The following is a 20,735-nucleotide window of genomic DNA, read 5'->3' as shown; positions in this document are numbered from 1 at the left end:
TCTGTTATATTGGCCTGGTTGTACTAAAGCAGAAAAAAGTTAGGTCGGCCTGGCACGCATCCTGGCTAACATAGTGAAACCCCGTCTCTACTAAAAATACAAAAACAAAATTAGCCAGGCATGGTGGCAGGTGGCTGTGGTCCCAGCTACTCGACAGGCAGAGGCAGGAGAATGGTGTGAACCCAGGAGGCGGAGCTTGCAGCGACAGAGCGAGACTCCGTCTCAAAAAAAAAAAAAAAAAAATTAGGTCTACATGGGCAATGAATTGAGATTATGCTTTCGAGTATTTGGGTTACAATTTTAGAACTTTTCAAAAGGGAATATGAGTATATGAAGAGCCAACAGGTTGGAAGGTAATCCTTGCATTCCCCTACCTAAGCAATCACTATGATGAAAAACATCAAATTGTCTTAGAAAAACTTCAGTTCAGTGGAATACATGTGTACAGTGGAACAGAATAAAATGTTCAAGGGATTTTAAGTGTCCATCTTTGTGAAGCTATCTTGAGTCCATCATGATAAATCTACAGAATTAAAGTTATCTTCACTTCCCTGAGTCAAAGAAAGAAGGAGGCACCCAAAGCACTGAAATGGCTCCTCAGCACCCATGAATTTAGCCAAGATCCCTCAGCGGGCTATTCCTAAGGGGACATGCTGCTGCCCTCCGACATGGGAAACAGGTTCATGACTCCAGCCATCCCCATCACCCTAACCCTATCCCTGGGGACTGTGGTCCACACCAACCTCTGAAGGAGATGCTCAGTGTACACCAGGCTCTTCCTGCTGGTTTTGCTACTAACATTTCCCCTGTGTCTTCTCTTCTCCATTTCCCATTCCTGGACCCATCCTCTGTCTCCTCCCATGTTCAATGACTCTCTCAAATCCCATCTTGCACAGGTCAGTTCTCTTGTCTAAGCATCTGGAGTGAACAGGGACCTAATCTTTGTCTCTGCACACTCAGCTCAGGGTCCAGTATACAGCAGGCATTCAATACATGCCGAATAGATCAGGGAATGAGTGATATATGACCCTCGTGCTAAAATGAGGCTGCTAGGCTCTGAGGGGTGAGGATGAAAGTAGCAGAGAGGTAAGATGGGGAAAATGGAAACAGCCAAGAGGAGAAAAAGAAAGAGGGGCAGGAATTCACCCATCTCCTTTTGCTGCTAAAAGGCCACCTTTCCTCAGTTCCAAAAGCCCCCACCACCATCACAGAAAAAGCAGGCAGTGGGATCGCCCCTTTAATGGTTCATACACAACCCTCAGCTGAAAGTTCCACAACTACTTTAACTTTAAATATGGCCTGCATGTTCATTCCAACCTAATTTCACTTAGGTACACGATGTAATTTCTCCTGGTCCAATCTTCGGGAATAGGCTGGCATTTTCTCAACAACAATGTCCTTTGATATAGAACCTTCTGGTACCATGGTCTGATACAGAAGGATTTAACGTTCCCTGTGTTCCAGAGTGTCGGGCTCTATCGCACATTCGAGGACAGAAACACTTTTTGTCCATAGCACCTACAGAGCCTCCAGGGCACTGCAGAGTTGTGGTTCTCAACAATTCCTTGTCAATTCCCGCATACCCTGAGTGGTGCCGCATTATGCAACATGCCTGTAAGCTGCCTTGTATGCCACAAATTGAGGTAAGACCACGACAGTACTTTGAAAGTGGTCAACTGATGTGATTTCCATTCCTCCTCCCGGTAAAACATGTCCCGTGGCCACCATTTCACTCTTCCAGTTGGGAGGGGGTTGGGGAAGAGGCAGGTAGGCAAAGGAAACTGCTCCAAACAACAGGAAGGGGAATGAGAATGCCTATCCCTTCCAGCCCAAAGGAATTCGCAGGACACCAGGAAAAGCAATAGGAAAGCAGGTGGTGAAAAATGCATGTGTGGACCAACATTCTCCAGGCTGGAGTCCTGAAAGTGGAGAAGTATGTGAAATCCGTTAAAGGGGAAAACCCAAGCAGAGAAACGTCTTCCTTCTCATGAGGCACTTAGAATCAACAAAGACTCTATCAGAGAATGACTCCCTTCACCCCATACCAGCCAGGGGTGCCCACAACAGAGTGAAACTGGAGAACAGGCAGAGGTCTTAAGACCCCGAGTTTAGCTTTCCCCATCTCCTTCAGCTCCTACATCACAAGGAAAGTATCTGTTGGTTGTTGGGTATCCTGTGGAAGACCCAGAAGTAGCTGATGAGCTGGGGGTGGGTGGGAGTTGGGTGCACAGCAGGGATTCAGTGAACCCGAGAGCCACATACTGCAGGGGAGACATGGCAGACCAGGAATCATAACAATCAGGGTCCAGGAAGACACTCGGGCTTGGAGGCGCTGAGTCAGCTGGGAGGTCGGCATGACCAGGCTGAGAGAGAAGAGACCATCATCTCGGAACTGTCAACTTCAGCACCAGTGACAGCAAGGCACCTAGCAACCAGGCAGATACAAGATGATGCCACGACTGCAAGAGGGTCCCCAGTGCACAGGCCACTATCTCTTCCCCAAGAGCTGAGATCCCTCCACCACCCATTAGGGACCTCTCTTGGAGAAGAGCAGAGGCAGAGGAAAAATCTAAAAGAATAAAGTTTTACCCTAAAGAAAACTTTGCATAAGAAGTGACTTAAATTATTGAATCAGACCAAATTTCATTTTTCCTTGATACTCAGCAGAGTGGAGGCTGCCAAGGAAGAGTAGACTGGACATGAAACATTTAAAAATACATTTCAGTTGCACACGAGCGCATAGTGTGTACATTTGCAATCCAGCTTCATGACCTTTCGTACTTTATATGAAAAACGATGATTGCAACTGGGCGCAGTGGCTCACGCCTGTAATCCCAGCACTTTGGGAGGCTGAGGCGGGTGGAGCACTTGAGGTCAGGAGTTCGAGAACAGCCTGACCAACATGGTGAAACCCCTCTCTACTTAAAAAAAAAAAAAAAAAAAAAAATTAGCTGGGCGTGGTGACACACACCTGTAATCCCAGTTACTTGGGAGGCTGAGGCAGGAGAATCACTTGAATCTGGGAGGTGGAGGTTGCAATGAGCCGAGATTGCACCACTGCACTCCAGGCTGGGCAACAAGAGTGAAACTCCGTCTCAAAAAAAAAAAAAAAAAAAAAAAAGAAAGAAAGAAAAAGAAAGAAAGAAAAAGAGAAACAACGACTGCAAGCCACCTCATCATGGCACTGCTTGATGCTTACTGCCACCAGGAGAAACAGTTGCTGAGAAAGGGTAAGTCTTCGGTGAGCTGCAGGTGCCTTCCAAGGACCATGGTGGAAAGGATTTATCCCCTTGCCTTAAGTTCCTGGAGCTGCTATTTCAACCTGCTGACTCAGACAGGTAGACCACGCATGGCCAGGAGCTACAGGCTTGGTCGGCTTTTTTTGCTAGGAGTACAGTCTCCATCCTATGCCCCATACCTATCCCCACATCTGTCCCCTCTGACTCCACCACAGTTCTCCTCTTGGGATGCAGTCAGATGGCGGCCATAAGCATGTGTGTATGTGCATGTGGATATGCAAGACAGTGGCAGCCAAGGCTCCATGCTACTAGTAATAGCGTCAATTAAAACAACAACAACAAACTTGCCTCTAATTTTATTCCAGGGACCTAACACTTCCATACACAGAGGTTCCAGGATAGGGGCCGCCCACCCACCAGCCGTAGGTTCCAGGATAGAGGCCACCCACCCACCAGCCATAGTCAGGGTAGATACCTGACTTCGTTTCTCTAAAATGCAGAGGGAGCTCTCCCCTCCCCACCCACTGCCACCTCCCATGCCCCAGCTCTTATGACCCACGGAAGGCATCGCCTGACCAAATCAGAATTATCTCTTTTCTAACACTTATTTTTTTTTAATTCTCTGCGAATGGAACCCCCACTTCACGATTTGTGAATCCACTGTTCAACTCCTGCACAAGTTTTCAGCAACACATTACGTACAAAATAAAGGACTGTCTGATTTCTTTTTTCCCCATTTTGTTATTTGGATTTCTTTCTTTGTTTTTGCAGAATTTTTCTAGAATAGGTGTCAATTTACTTTGTAAACATTGTGCTTAATTGTTTGCAAGATTGCAGAATAACTGGCACGAAGTGAAGTTATTTTAGACAAGAACAAACAATTTGAATATGGCAGTTAGTGGGGAACAGAGAACAAAGACTGGAGTTTTATTTAAAGAACAAGTCAATCACGCCAATAGAAAGACAATGCATAGACGCCTTCCGTGTGCCGGCTGAAAAGCCCCAAGTTGCTCTGTTTTAAAACGTGTGAAGATATTCAGCACAAAAGGCCTGGTTTTGAACATCGATAAAAGAAATTCAGGAAGAACTACTGTGGTTCACAAAGAAACAAAGCCTTTGCCACTGAGGAAATGGATTGTGTCCTGTGAAACCCAGTAGTCAAAGATGACAGGGTCTGGTCTTATAGCGGTGTAGAGAATCAAGAAATTGACATGGAAGTCTTATGCAAACCAACTTAACACATATTCCATCAAATATGTTAAATGCATCAGACAAGGAACAGGAAATACTGAAAACCCAAGACAACAGCTCTACAAAGACGGCTCTCCTCATATAATCTACCTTCAATCCCCACTTCTCACAGCAAGATACCCTGTATTTTTTCATCTGTGGGTTTTTACTTGGAATGAGATTCCAAGTCAGCAGGTCAGCAAACATTTTCTGTAAAGAGCCAGACAGTAAATATTTTAGGCTTTGTGGGCCACTAGGTCTCCATCGCAGCTATTCAACTCCACCTCTGTCCTGTGACAACAGCCACAGACAGTTTGTAAACAAAGGGGCGTGGCAGTGTTTCAATAAAACTTTATGGACAATGAAATCTGGATTTTGTGTAATCTTCACTTGTCACAAAATATTATTTCGATTCTTTTTTCAATTATTTAAAAATATAGAAATCTTTCTTAGCTGCCCGGCCACAGAAAATTAGGCAGCGGGCTGTGGATTGCCCCCGCTTCCTGTATAACCCAGAAACCCTTCAGTGACCACGGTGAAATATTACCTGGTGCAGTTCTAAGCCACTATACTTTCAAACAAGTGTTTCAGAAGAACAGATGCCTACAAAGTATACAGAAACGGGAGTGGCAACCACATGAAATAACAGTAAGGTAAGAAAAAAATGAACAAACCATAAAAAGAAAAGAGGTACAAAATGCAGTGAAATGGATGGGCCCAGGGCCCAGCTATGATGAAGTGATGTGTCCAGGGGGCATCGAACAGGACAGCTGTTTTGCTACTGGTACTTGGACTTGGTTGAAGGTAGGGTCTGACAAAAGTCCCAAATAAGAAAGCATGACCCTGTTCTTGTGAGCGGAAGATGAGAAAGGAAGGAGACAAGGAGATCATGAAAATAATGAAGACATTGAAGGCTAATACTATGGAGATTTCCTATGTGACAGGAATTATTCTAAATGCTAAATATACATCACTTAATCCTTATAACAGCCTTCTAGGCTTTATTATTAGTCCCATTTTATAGATGAGAAACCTAAGACCCTGAGATGGTAAATAACATGCTTGAGGGAGGGATGGGGGGACGGGAGGATGGGTAGAGGGATGGAAGGATGGACAGACTGACAGACAGGAAGGTGATAGATATGATTGATTGACAGCTGATACAGAGAGATCAGATAAGTTGGGCAGACATGTAGATGATAGGTAGATGGATAGGTAAATGACAGTAGATGACAGAGATAGATAATACAGAGATTAGTAGACAGATGATAGGTAGATCAATGGGTAGACAGATGGCAGACAGATAGATGGGACTGATAGATGGATAGGTAGGTAGGTAGGTAGGTGGATGGTAGGTAGATGATGAATAGATGATAGATAGCATTCCAACTCTAAAAATGGGGCACTCAGCCCCACACTCTGCTGCTCTAATGGGCAATGGGCAATTAATAAAAGGCTGCTGGAACACAAAATGAGAACTAAAGAAGGAAGAGGTGGTAGGAGCTCCTCTTTTTTATAAGCAGCCATGCACTGATACCCTCTATTCTTCCAGGAGGTTAGTTTGAGCGGTGGTTTCCTGAAGGAAGTGAGTTTGAAGTCATTTTGAAATAAATGAAGGAACTAAATATTGAAACACGCACGCGACCACAGGAAGTGCGTTCGTGGAGGACCTGGAACAGGGAAAAACAAAGATTCAGAGGGGATTTGAGAGTGTGAAGATGATTTGAAGAGCCAGACGTTTTTTCCCTCAGATCTAACATGGGAGCAGATTTTCAAAAACACAGGTTCTACAAACTGCCTGTCTTTGATATCCAGGAGGAGCTCGTCGGGAATGCAAAGCAGCTACTACAAGAAGCACCTTCCTTCCTGGGTGGTGAAGCCGGCCCCATGCACTTAGGGAGTGGATTTTAAATATAAAGAGATTAGTGTCCAGTTATCCAGGCGGCCACTGGAATGACAGTAATTCACACCAAACCACATAAGGAGGAAACATCATCCATCACCCACATTTTTTAGGGAAAAAAAAAAAATCAGCTTTAGAAAACCAGATAACTAGCCCTCAATCAATTCTGAGTCAGCAGATCTATTTACTCCTTTCTGATGCTGCGTCACTCGATTGAGTCTTGCTGGCTCCGTCAGGATTTTTCCAACATGTGTTGTCATGGATCGAAACCTTCCAGCAACTGTCCTTTCTCTCTCAACATAGAGTCTTTTCTCATTCCACTCAGATCTGCTCAACTGATTTTGAAAAAGATGCCAAAATTCTTTTTTGTCTTTTTTTTTTTTTGGAGACAGAGTCTCACTCTGCCACCCAGGCTGGAGTGCAGTGGCACAATCTTGGCTCACTGCAGCCTCAAATTCCTGGGCTCAAGGGATCACCCTGCTCAGCCTCCTAAGTAGCTGAACACAGGCATGTGCCACTCTGCCCAGCTACTGTAGAGACAGAGTCTCGCCATGTTGCCCAGGCTGGTCTCTAACTTCTGGACTCAAGCAATCTTCTTGCATAGGCCTCCCAAAGTGCTGGGATTACAGGCATGAGCCACCGTGCCTGGCCTGCAAAAGCTCTTTACTTTGAAAGTACATTGAAATTGTTCTGTACTTGGCAGTGGTGGTTCCATAGCTGTGTAGCTCCATCAACATTCATGGATCTATACACCAAAGTGTGAATCTGACTGTATGCAAGCGATATTTCAATTTAAGTAAGAGTCAAGGGAAAACAAAGGAAATACTGAAATTTCTGTCTGGATATGGAAGGCTTAAAAAACAGGAATGTCTGTCATCTCTGAGTATCTGCCTGAGTTTTGGAGGGCAAACATATGAATGAGCCAATTAAAGAGCTCATTTCTGGGTGACTGACAAATCACATTTGAGTTACTAAACTAGTTCTGGTTTGGGGATTGGTGAGTTTCACTGTATCAAGCTGTGACTCTGTTTAACCCAAGTATTCCCTCGAGGCCCTTCTTGGCTGTCTCTCTTCAAGCTGAAATTGAGAGGCTTTGCGAGTGGCCCTATAAACACGCTAATGAATGAATGGACAACTAATTACCTTGTAAATATGCATGAATAAGCACAGGCCTCAGATGCCTCTGCAGTAAGCCAAATGTCTGGGCGCCCCCTTGCTACTTACTTGTGCATGAGAAAACGTGTGACATTCCTACGGTGGAAGCTCAGGCCTCTCATTCTCAGAGGCAAATCTTTAAACGGGGGACGGCGGGGGGAAAGGTGCTGGTATAGGACACTTTAAAAGACACAGTAATAAAAATAACAGACAAATGTAGCCATGAAGGATAACCCATCACACAAGCTCCCATACCCCCATAAAAGAGTAAACTAACCTCTTGATCAAATTTTTCCAGCGAGGAGGCCCCTTTTTTTTCATTTTAAACTTGTTTTTAAATAGTTTTTTTTTCTCCTTTGTGTATACATTGTAGGTTACAATGATTCCCCTTGGTGCTCAAAGATTGTAGGGTTTTAAATGCCCTTAAGGGGCCAGGCACAGTGGCTCATGCCTGTAATCCCAGCACTTTGGGAGGCTGAGGCAGGAGGATCACCTGAGGTCAGGAGTTTGAGACCAGCCTGACCAACATGGTGAAACCCCATCTGTACTAAAAATACAAAATTAGCCAGGCATGGTGGTGCACGCCTGCAATCCCAGCTACTCAGGAGACTGAGGCAGGAACATCACTTGAACCCAGGAGGCAGAGGTTGCAGTGAACTGAGATTGCACCATTGCACTCCAGCCTGGGCAACAAGAGTGCAACTTTGTCTCAAAAAAAAAAAAAAAAACCTTAAGGATGACACTGCTTCCTGTCCTAGGAACATGAGCATCAAACTACAAAAGCCAGTGTCAAGGCGGGATTTGGCTGGTCCCTGGAAAATGCATTCCCCTCAGAGGCTTGGTGGAGAACAGCACCCTTGGCAGGCATTTGTAGACTCATCCTGGGCCAGACAGAATCATCCAAGCTAGTGTGTTGAATCTGTTTGTAGTATAATTGGAGTCAATTATAATAACTAGAGTGACATCCCACATCCATCCTTTGGTGACTGAGCCAACTTCAGCAAGTTATTTAGCCTCCTGGGCCCTCAGTTTACTCATCCGTCTTATGGGACTAATAAAAGCTACCTTGTAGAGTTGTTAGGAAGATTAAATTTGACAATGTATAGGAAGTGCCCAGTTCAGTGTCTAGCATATAGTAAGTATTTGATAAGTAATATTTTTCATTATTATTATTTTGAGATGGAGTCTCCCTCTATTGCCCAGGATGGAGGGCAGTAGCGCAATCTCAGCTCACTGCAACCTCTGCCTCCTGGGTTCAAGTGATTCTCCTGCCTCAGTCTCCTGAGTAGCTGGGACTACAGGCATGTGCCACCACGCCTGGCTAGGTTTTTTATTTGTTTGTTTGTTTTTGTTTTTGTTTTGTATTTTTAGTGGAGACGGAGTTTCACCATATTGGCCAGACTGGTCTTAAACTCCTGACCTCGTGATGCGCCCATTTCGGCCTCCCAAAGTGGTGGGATTACAGGCATGAGCCACCACGCCCGGCCAATATTTATTAGTAGTAGTAGTATTAATAAGGCCCACTGGAAGAGTAAGCTAATTTTGTTTCTATAGAGTTTACACCCAATCTAGTCTAGACATGGGCTAATTTCAGTGGGGGCAACATTTCCTTAAATATCAATTGGAGCTGGTCAGAGTCTCAGAACTGAGACAAGGACCAGCAGATGCTAGACTCCCTTAGGAGCACTCAGGAGCTTCCTAGACTCCCTGAGGAACACTCAGGAGCTTCCTATTTCCAGTCTTATCTTTCCATTGGTCTATGCTCAGGCCTGAACTCAGGCAATAAGCTGTTATGAAACTAGGGCAACGTTACTTGATCTCTAATAGATAAAAGCAAGAGCTGGTGAATCCTTCAGAGCAGTGCTTCCCACAGCCTGGCCCACAGAACAGGCACCATGCAAGATACCCCTCAAACGCAATAGTCCAAAGTCAAGTAGGTTTAAGAAACACTCAGAGCCACACAGTCCGATGGATTTCTTTACTGCAGAATAGTTCAGTGCTGGAATTAATTGTGAAGTTCATATTAATTCAATGCCCATGAACATCATAAACATTAGGAATTTTTTTTAAATCATAGGTTTGTGGATATGTTAGATACCATCTAATCGAATCACCTCCTCAATGCATTCATTCTGTGATAACATCCTGATAAACAATTACCAATTTCCCTGTTGGGGATGGAACTCAGTACATCGCCACGAAGTAGATTCCATGTGTAATGGTGCTAAAATTATAGGAAAGTTCTTTCTTATTTTGAAACAGCTTCTATCTCTTCTGAAGTTTTTACTCATATGTACTTTTTGTCATATGTATTTTGTCCTTTTGATGCCACCCAGCATGCAACTCCCAGCTACACTCCTTCCAGGACTTGAAATTCCCAAGTGTCTTTTGAGGCTAAACATTTTCTTCGACTGTTCAGTTCATTGCTATTTCTAATTTCCACACACACAGCATTGTTCTTGTTAACGACTATTGGATGTACTGTAGTTTCATCCATGTCCTTTCAAATGTTCTTAGATGTAAACTGAACTCATCAGTGCATAGTATGGAAAGGCGATCACCTCCCTTGCTTTGGATGGTATACATCTGTAAACATGGTCAAAGGTTACAGTCACTCCTTAGGCAGCCCCATGGTGTGTGACGTCAATTCACATCCTGATGTTGCTTTTTATACGGACTTCTGCTGTGAAGCCACATCTCACAAAACCTGTAGTCATGCAGTTGAACTTTGAATGTAAATACTGGGATCTGAATTACCTTTATTGCACTTCACTTCACCTGAACTCAGCCTTCTCCCCTGTCATGATTTTTCTTTAGAATACTGGCTCTGATAGCCAAGGTGTTAGTTCTCTCTCACTTTGCATACTGGAAAGTATGATTTCTGTTTTTTCATGTAAGTTATCGATTTACAATTTTAAAAAAGAATAAGAAGGCCTGATTTAAAATTTTAAAAAGATAAGAGGGCCTCCAGGTTGGGAATGATTATGAAATAAGGGTAATTCTCCCAAGTTACCAAAAGTTGTTGATCATGGTTATTCAACAAACGATATTCCACTAGCCAGTCTACGTTTCTTTACCAAGTCTTCGAAGATATATAAGTGAATCTGTCAACATCCTGGATTTGCTAAAATCCGAGCTGTTGCCTTAATCCACTGATAAAGCATTTATTTATTTATTTTTGAGACAGAGTCTCGCTCTGTCGCCCAGGCTGGAGTGCAATGGTGTGATATCGGCTCACTGCAACCTCCACCTCCCAGGTTCAAGCGATTCTCCTGCCTCAGCCTCCCGAGTAGCTGGGATTACAGGCGCGCGCCACCATGCCTGGCTAATTTTTGTATTTTTAGTAGAGGTGGGGTTTCACCATGTTGGTCAGGCTCATCTCGAACTCCTAACCTCAGGTAATCTACCCACCTCAGACTCCCAAAGTGCTGGGATTATAGGCATGAGCCACCGCGCCTGGCCAGCATTTATTTTTGAAACGAAGGGAGGGTGGGGAATGAGTAATTTGCCAAGATTTACTTTTTAGTAAACCATGTTGGCCCCTAGAAACCATGGCTTCCTTTGATGAGGATTTACCATCCTGGTGATAAATAACAAAAGAGGTAGAGCAACACACTTTAGACCGTGGGTTTTGAAGTCAAATGACATTTCCATTAGTTACTAACCCACATGCTGTTGAGCAGGTTGGTTAAGCCTTAGTTTCCTCAACTATAAAAGATTTTTAAAGTAAAAGAGATAATATATGCAAACTGCTGACAGAGTGCTGGGGACAGAGAAAATGCTTAATACAATGATCATTATTTTTAAAGTTAGGCTTGCTGGATTTTGGTGGGGAATCAAGATGGCTTCCTTCTGAAAACTGCATCTGTCTCATGTCTGATTTCACAGAAACAACTTTGAGATGGGGATTCTTGAGCACACGAGTTACTGAACGAGAACTCTCAGGGAAAAGGGAGTGAGAGCTGCAGGATAGGGTAGAGAAAGGAGTAAGTTAGAATGTGGTTTCAGGTGAAGTCTCCTTTCATTCCCTTCCCAGGGGGAGCTCTGGGGCATAAATTGCCTGTCCTGTGTCCATCCTGGCTTGAGAAAAGGCTTACATGGACCCCGCCCCAACTCACCCAAGTCAATTATGTCTACTGGACACCCAGGGCCGTGGCTTGAGAGATGGAACTCCCAGCACTTCCTGGCAAGGCTGGTCTCTTCACCCAAAGCCACTTTTATGGGGAAGGCTGTAGAAATGAGCAGCTGCTTCCTCAGGGTGAAGGGCACCTAACCAGTACAAGGGACCCCGGGGGTTTGAGTGTCACATTCTCACTAGCATCTGCTGTGGAGACAAGCCAGTCACTCCATCAAAACTCAGAACCCACCAACAAGGGTGATCTCTGGGGCAAAACACATAAAACTGTATGCCACCTCCATTATCTTATCCTCTCTTTTTTTTCCCCCTTCTTCAAAACTTTCCTTTTAGTAAAATACATTGTGATTAAGCACAATTACAAGAGACCACAATATCTTCACTTCCAAGTTGTAGTCTGTCTTACGGCTGTCAAAACATGGTTACGAACTATTTTTTTCTGCAAAGAGCTCAAATGTAAAGTACAGAACTCAATACAGAGGGGGAAAATTAATAGCTACAACACGGTACATAACATAGCCTTCAGCAGGGCCCAGCACATAAGAGAATCAAGAGCCCACATGTTCTACCAGAGGTGTGGTCACATTTTAGACACTCCTCCCAAAGTGTATTTTGGGACAATTCCACCATAAAGTTATAGAAAGAGGGATCCCAACAACTGTCCTCTCCTGAGGTTATCTTTGTTAAGACAATCGTCATACTATATCCTTGGAAAGCATACGGACTTGAAGCCAAATTTTACTCTGAAAATTAGTAGCTGAGGAACTTTCATTGAGGTTCTAACCTCCTTAAGTCTCTGTTTTCTCATTTGCTAAATGAATAAAATAACTTCAAAAATTACAGGTGGGACATTAAGTAAAGTCACATATAAAAATTGCAATGTGGCATTTGGTACATGTAAAATCTTCAAAGTGTAGCACATCTATTTTAAATTCCTTCAAAAAGTTTTAGAGGGGACTACAAAGCTAAAATTTGAGGAACTACTGACATCTTACAATAACGAACCATTACTATTGTATCTAAAAGTAGCAACACACATACTAAATTGATATCTCTTGTGTTTAAGTTTGACATCACAGGGCCTTTTTAAAAAAATATTGAGGCATTAGGATCAACAGATTTGTGTGTCTCTTGGGTCCCTCCTCACACCACCATCTTCCATAATGGTCCCACCATTTGGAACTGCTCGGACAGTTTTGATTGTCACAATGATAGGGGAGGTAGGGCATTAATGACATTTAATGGGCAAGTCCAGGGATACCAAACATCCAGCATCATCCAAAACCATCTCTTACCATGAAGAACTGTCTCATCTACCTCCTACATGATTGCCCAAGGTTTATTGGACATTCACAAAGGTAAAAATTGTTCATAATTATTTGAGACTATAACCTAAATACTTTCACATGTAAACAAACGATTTAATGCTCAGGGTGAATATAAATGGATTTTCCAGAAATGCAACTGCCACATAAGTCAAGGGATGACTGCAAGCTGTTTTGTTCCAGACTCTATTGTTCGCCATGCCCAAAAATCATGACAAAGCCACTTAATGAAACCAAGTCACCAACACAACATGCCTCCATCAGTCCACATTTGCAAATGACCCATTCATGGCGAGTCTACTCACAGGTGTAGGCATCTGACTTCTCATGTTTTCCAATGTGGTTGTCCTGAGCATTTTCATGTTAAAATGCATATTTCAATATAAATTGTTTTCCTTTCATTTTGTTTTATATTACAGTTGGGGTATTTTAGTGATTTTTTAAAAATTACATGAATGGGTAGGTTATATTGTCTATGTGCGTCTTAGGAGAATAGTAAAGAAGATTTTAACAAAATTTTTGTAATTACAAAGGGGTATCTAAAGGTTTATGAACTGACATGATCTCATCTTTGACAGAGATGAGGGCATTGGTCATGATCACCCTCATAACACAATCTCAGGTCCTTCAGCCCTGACTCCTTTTTCAGACTTTTCTCCTAGGAAGACTGAGCCTCCTCACCCAGGCATGAAAGCTTGGCAAGGATGCTCAAGCGTCAAGGTCAAAGCTGCATGTCCATGTGATCCTGTTGGCTAGGACTAGGTCCTTGCACATGGCAAAGTTTGCTGATGAGACAAAAAAAGCTGGAACTTAACTAAAAGGCTCCACACAGCAAAGGAAATAACAGAGCAAACAGACAACAGAATGGGGGAAAATATTTGCAAATCATGCCTCTGACACAGGACTAACATCCAGAATCTACAAGGAACTCAAACAACTCAACAAGAAAAATAAACAAACAAAAAAACAAACATGAAAAGCTGAGCAGAAGATCTGAACAGACATTTCTCAAAACAAGAAACACCAGTGGCCAATAAACACAGGACACAATATTCAATGTCACTAATCATCAGAAAAATGCAAATTAAGACCACAGTGAGAGATCATCTCACACAGTTAAAATGGTTATTATTAAACACTTAAAAGCAATAGATGTTGGCATGGGTGGAGAAACAAAGGAACACTTACACGTTGTTGGTGGCAATGTAAATTAGTTCAAACTCTGTGGACAACAGTATAGAGATTTCTCAAAGAACTAAAACTAGAACTACCATTTGACCCAGCAATCCCACTACTGGGTATCTGCCCAAAGAAAAAGAAATCATTACATTAAAAAGACACCTCTGTGCCACTGCAGCACCATTCCCATAGCAAAGTCATGGACCTAAGTGTCCATCCACCTTAGTACCCATCAACAGTTGACTGGATGAAGAAAATGTGGTATACGCACACCATGGAATACTACAGAACCATAAAAAAGAATAAGATGATGTCCTTTGCAGCAACTTGGATGGAACTAGAGGTCATCATCCTAAGCAAACTAACTGAGAAACAGAAAACCAAATATTGCATGTTCTCACTTATAAGTAGGAGGTAAACAATAGGTACAAGGAGCATAAAGATGGAAATAATAGACACTAGAACTCCAAAAGGGAGAAGGGTGGGAGGGAGACAAGGACTGAAAAATAACCATCCAGGTACAATGTTGACTATTTGGGTAATGAGTACACTAGATGCCCAGTCTCCACCAGTACGCAATATGCGCATGTATCAAAAAAGCACATGTACCCCTTGAATCTAAAATCAATTTTTCAAAAAGACTGAAAGAGTTTCCCAAAGTCTCTGAAGATCTTCTATTGTCACAAGTGATCCTATTGTTGTAAGTGACAATAGGGTCTCCTACTACCACTTGGTCATTCATCTCAATTCTCTACCTCCATTAAGATCACCATAGAAGTTTCTGTCTTTGATACTGAAGATTAGACTCTTGCAGGGCCTTTCAGCTAAGCACAAACAAAGCATACAACCCAATTTATTTTGCTTGCAAGTAGAGTTGAAGTAGATATCTGAGTATATAAGTAGATATTTTCCTTTATCTCTATTGACAAACCACAAACACAGGTGGTGTCAGGACAAACCTACTTACAAACTCGTTGGAATGTTTAGTGTTTCAGGTTCTCTTTGGTTCAGAAAGTTAAAGAGCATTATAAACAGTACACATTGGCTGGGCACGGTGGCTCATGCCTGTAATCCTACAAGTATGGGAGGCAGAGGCGGGTGGATCACCTGAGGTCAGGAGCTCAAGACAAGTCTGGCCAACATGGTGATACTTCGTCCCTACTAAAAAATACAAAAATTAGCTGGGCGTGGTAGCAGGCACCTGTAGTCCCAGCTACTCGGGAGGCTGAGAAAGGAGAATTGCTTGAACCTGGGAGGCAGTTGCAATGAGCTGAGATTGTGCCACTGCACTCCAGCCTAGGCAACAGCAAGACTCTGTCTCATACGAAGAAAAGAAAAGTATGCATCTGTATTTATTTTAGATGGAAAATAAGATGGCTACAACAATGAATATATAGAATTAGACTGAATTGACTTTTTCTTCTGTGAATTTTGGTATTTTCTCTGGTTAAATAGAAAAAACATGTCAAAATACTAAGTCTGCTGGAGATGACGAGATAAAGAAACTTATCTGCCACCTTACACACACACACACACACACACAAAGAACCAATTTTTATATTTCTAGAAGGCAACCTAAGACCTTTGGTTCTCTGTCTAGGACATGAAACACTTACCATGCTGTACTTGCATCTGGCTTTTTCAACTAGGTTGAGCACAGAGAAAGAACCACAAGGATGCTACAATTAAAGGGAGTGTGCCTGAACACAAACTCAAGGGGACGTGTATGTTGTTATTACATAAACCAGAATGCAAAGGCCCTTGAGGTTGAATAAGAACTCTAAATCTCCTAGTTTCTACAATCCCCAAACCAATATTTTTCCAGAGGAGGCACTGGTGTTTCTAATCCAGCATGGAGCAAAATAAAAAACAATAAGGACTTTACATTTTTCTGAGAAATTAACATGAACAGAAGGAAAAACAGCAATTGTCTCCACTGAAATAACAACCCCTCCTTGCCTGCAGCCATTTGAATCAGAGATTGTTTGCATTAATAAGGCGTTAGCCTCTTTTTTTTTTTTTTTTTTATTGTCAAATGCCATTTGTTCAATGTCCCACATTTGCCCGTGAAATTCAGGGCAATGAAGCTGACAAAATGTAATTTACTTGCATTGAAATGGGCCAGATCCACAATTTACTCTCCCAGCCTCTCAAGCTGGATTTCACATTCAGTGGCCTTCCTGAACTCTCAGAGAGGAAGTCAACTTCCCTGTGCCACAAACAGCAAGGCTGTAGCAGGCGGGCAGCCCCAGGAGCAGCTGTCCAGGCCTCCGGTAACACTGGGGTTTTTCCAGAGGAGGAGGAGGAATGTTCCCATAAATGTCAAACAAGTGCCAAAGCTCTTCCTAAGAATTAGTTCACCTTTACTGCATGTACCTTATAATTAATGCAACTTTATAGACAAGACAAGAGTGAAAAACACAGATTGAGTCATCTCTGGAAAAATAACAAGCTCAGAAAGCATTTGCTAGAACATAGGACTTAAAGAACACAACTAAACTTCCCATATAGGCCACATGTAGAAAACGTTTCATCATCATGGAGAATTTTTGAAATGGAAGGCAGAAAAAATAAGTCAGGGAACATTCAGTAAAGGCATCCCAAAGTGTGGATATTTGGGGCAAGGTTTTCCATACAGATAACACAGTATTGTGCTAAAAACTGTCTTACGAGATCTATGTTCAATGTTGTCTATCGTGGGCATTATTTATAATACCCAGAAATCCAGAAGAAAATCAATGCCCAGTAAACAGGGAATTGGTTAAATAAATTATGGTGCATCCATGCTGTGGAGCTACTAAAAAAATCAGGTCATAAACATGTACTTAGTACCATGGAAAAATGTTTCCAATACAACCTTACATTTTAAAAGCAGTTTACAAAGACTTATGTACATTTTGATCTTAATTGTGTAACCTACACAAAAGCTTATATATGCATGGGGAGGAGAGGGAAAGATACATACTCTTTAATGTTGGCAGTGACTACGTGTAGGTGGTGGGATTACACCTTATTTCTTATTTTGTGTGCTATTCCATAGCTTTAAAAAAATGTTCTACACTAAACATGTCTCACCTTAATAAGAAGAAAAAAGAAACAATAAAAATTTTAAATTGCCTCATTTCTGAAAAACAAGGTGGGATGCAGTAGCAGTTCTATGGTATTCAAACTTAATTCCTTTAAATAACATCTACTCCCTGCAAACCCCACCCCTTGGTAAGGGGGGGAAAATTCTTTCTTAGAGGATTTGAATCAAGGATGAGATTAATGGATATCCTCTGCTCCAAAGAAAAATACGTATTTGCCTGTATTTCACATTCATATTTAAAACATATTTTCTCTACCAAAATAAGCCAGCATCTGATTTTTAATGGATTTGGAGAAATCCATTTCCAAATGCCTGTAGCATCTGTGAATACTTCATTTAACAATTAGCAGGATCTTTCTTTTTAGATGGTATTAGAACTGATTTGCAGGGTTATACCATAATCAGGAATGTTCCCACCCTTTGGAAAGCTCTAATCTTATCTTGACCAGCCTGCCCTCTGCCCCCACGGAATAAAAACAATAATGTCTGCAGTAGAGACTAAATGTGTAGCTCTCAAAGAAAACGACGACAAACCCAGAAACTCTATAAGGCATACAGAAAAAACGTTTCCACGCCCCACCATTGTTTGAACAGAGGTGAGTATAGCTGTGATCAACTGATCAGGAATGAATGTCCAACTTGAAATGAACTCAAGCCCAGGGCATTTCAGCGGTGACCAATCAGAGAGCGGCACAGACAACCAGTGTGCGGAGGTAATTCCTTCAGCAGAAGACAGTCAACTCAGCAAGGGCCTTTCCTACCAATTAAAGGTAGTCAATATTGATTATCTGAGGGATTTCCATGCTCAAGAAGCAAATTAGAAACTCAATACCTGAACTATTCCTAAATGCAGTTATCAACTTCAGAGTTTTATCTCATAAAACCAATTCAGCTTAGAGTTTAATTCTATTAAATTAGGGCTTAGAAATAAGATTTGCTCTAGAATGAATGCATCATTAGTTTTAAAATGCAATATACTGAAACCCAAAATGTGCTGTATTACAGTTTGGAGAATAAATGAGTAAAGATGGCATCTAAATGCACTTTTCCCTAAGTATGTTTATCAGTTGAAAAAGTGATTGTTTATAAAGACGCCAAGTCCTTTGGTAGGAGGGACACATCCCCTCTCTTTAGCATAAAGTAACCCCACTTCTTCCAATAAAAGGCTACAGTTTCCCCTTTGTTCTTAGACCTCCTTATTACACCACTGAGAAATATAAAATCAGGGAAGAGAGGAAAAGCTACATTTCCCTTGGTATGTTCTACACTGAAGTCTCACGAAACTTGGGATATGTGTTCCTCCAAAGTAAACGAGGGTAAACCCCAAGAGGAACTGCCCAGTACTGTGTAAGTCATAGCATGCTGCACTTGTGCTAGGGTTTTTGTTCTGCCCCTTTTCAATAAGACAGAGAGCCAGGGAAGATTCTACTTCTATGTGATGCCAGGAACAGGGTCCTCTGGCTGGTAGACGCTGATCCTCATTTTTAACATCTTGCAGAAATAAAAAATATGTCCCTGGGCCAGGCACGACAGCTCATGCCTATAATCCCAGCACTTTGGGAGACCGAGGTGGATGGATCGCTTGAGGTCAGGAGTTTGAGACCAGCCTGGCCAACATGGTGAAACCACATCTCTACTGAAAACACAAAACTTAGCGGAGCTGGTGGTGCATGCCTGTAGTCCCAGCTACTCAGGAGGCTGAGGCAGGAGAATTGCTTGAACTTGGGAGGTGGAGGTTGCGGTGAGCTGACATCAGGCCACTGTACTCCAGCCTGGGCAACAGAACAAGACTCCGTCTCAAACAACAAAAAAAAGAAGAAGTCCCTAATGAAATCTAGCAAAGAAGCTTTTCCTGCACTGCAACGCCTGCTTCCCCATGCACATGAGGGTTGGGGCATCCGATACAAGAAAAGCTCAGTAGGTACAAATCTAGTAAACAGTGATATTACAAGACTGAGAATCATAAATAAAATAGAAACAGTTTCAGACCATGTCAAAGAACCCCTGGGAAGACCTGAATATTGAAAGATGCTCCATTCTGGGGAGAACAGCTGCTGATCTCGATACAGTCTTAGATGCTCTGATGACAAGAGGCGATTTCCATCCATAACAATGGCCTGAGCTGAGTTCTTTAGCACTGAAACTACATTTGCCATTTTGAAAGGAAATGATTACGTTTCCATGAATTGCACTGTGTCACACTATATTTTAGGGCCTTGCATAGCATTATTATGCCTTCATGAAATATTGCCACACGTTGTCTCATCTACTGTAAAAGAAAGCCAGTGTTCACAGTGTCTTGTAAATAGATGACATATGGGTTAATCTAGCATTTGCATTTGGGAGGAATAATTCAACATTAAACTCTTCCACATATAAAAACACAAAGCTAACACAAAAGATGTCCAGGGAGCTTTAGCAAATGGAAGGTGATCACAGCGTGGTCTGGTTTTAATACAGGGTTTTCAGGTAGATCATATCATGATAATGGGATTCTTAGCACCGTAATAATCCACCACTTTCAGTACATTATGGGACCTGTAAGATGTGAAGGAGAGGATCCTGAGATCTGATTGTGACCAGCTTTTCCCGAATGAACTAACCATGTACCATCTTCCATCCCTCCTTTTTAGCTGTCATCGATTTGTCCTTACATGATTTGTGCAAGCCTAATTTATCTATTGGAAAAACAAAACAAAACAATACCTAAGGGGATACAAGGAGATGGTAAAGCCCCATCTTTTCCCTGGGGAAAAGTAGTTGTACAGCTAAATATGAGGGAATATTTCCAAGTTTCAGTCCAACATGGGGAATTAGGACCAAAGTTTCCCTAAGGAAAATTTGCAGGTTCCAGTTGAGGACTGATGTCCTCAGTTGGGTAAATTAAGTTTCTGAAGCATCCCCCAGTTCCTACTTCATAAAAATGATCAATATAACCAGGCACAATGGTAAAAAAAAAATTGCTAAATTTAAATCTTGTTACTGCTATGTTACCTGGCTGCGGAGTCAGAATTAATTTAATTTTGTGAATGAAAGTCTTGATGATGATCCATTTCAAACCTCTAATGTGCTCACTTAGGGAAAGAAGGAGCCCTCCCTTGACTCTCGTCTCTCTCCGCCTATCAGTCACCTGCTACAAGGGAAACAGATTCAAACGGAAGTCTGTAGATCATTAACTGGGTGCATGACCTTGAGTAAGTCATTTTGTTTCTCCATCATCCAGTTTCCTTCACTTCTAGAAGGACTGGAGCAGAGGATGTCTAGGTCCAGCCTTGCTCTCAAATTTGGAATTTACAATTCTAACAGCTATTAGCAAGATAATACCTGGGAATTAAACAGAGAGGCAATAACAAAAAAGCAAAAACGACATCACCACTACCACTACCAAAAACCAAAAAAGGAGAAACATGTTCTCTTTTAGCAAGGAGAAAGGGAAGAAGTTGACCAAAATCAAAGACAAGACTGCTTCATCTATTAATAA

Source organism: Macaca fascicularis, chromosome 20 (genome assembly GCF_037993035.2).
Source record: "Macaca fascicularis isolate 582-1 chromosome 20, T2T-MFA8v1.1".
Lineage (NCBI taxonomy): Eukaryota > Metazoa > Chordata > Mammalia > Primates > Cercopithecidae > Macaca > Macaca fascicularis.
This window is presented reverse-complemented; position numbering follows the sequence as displayed.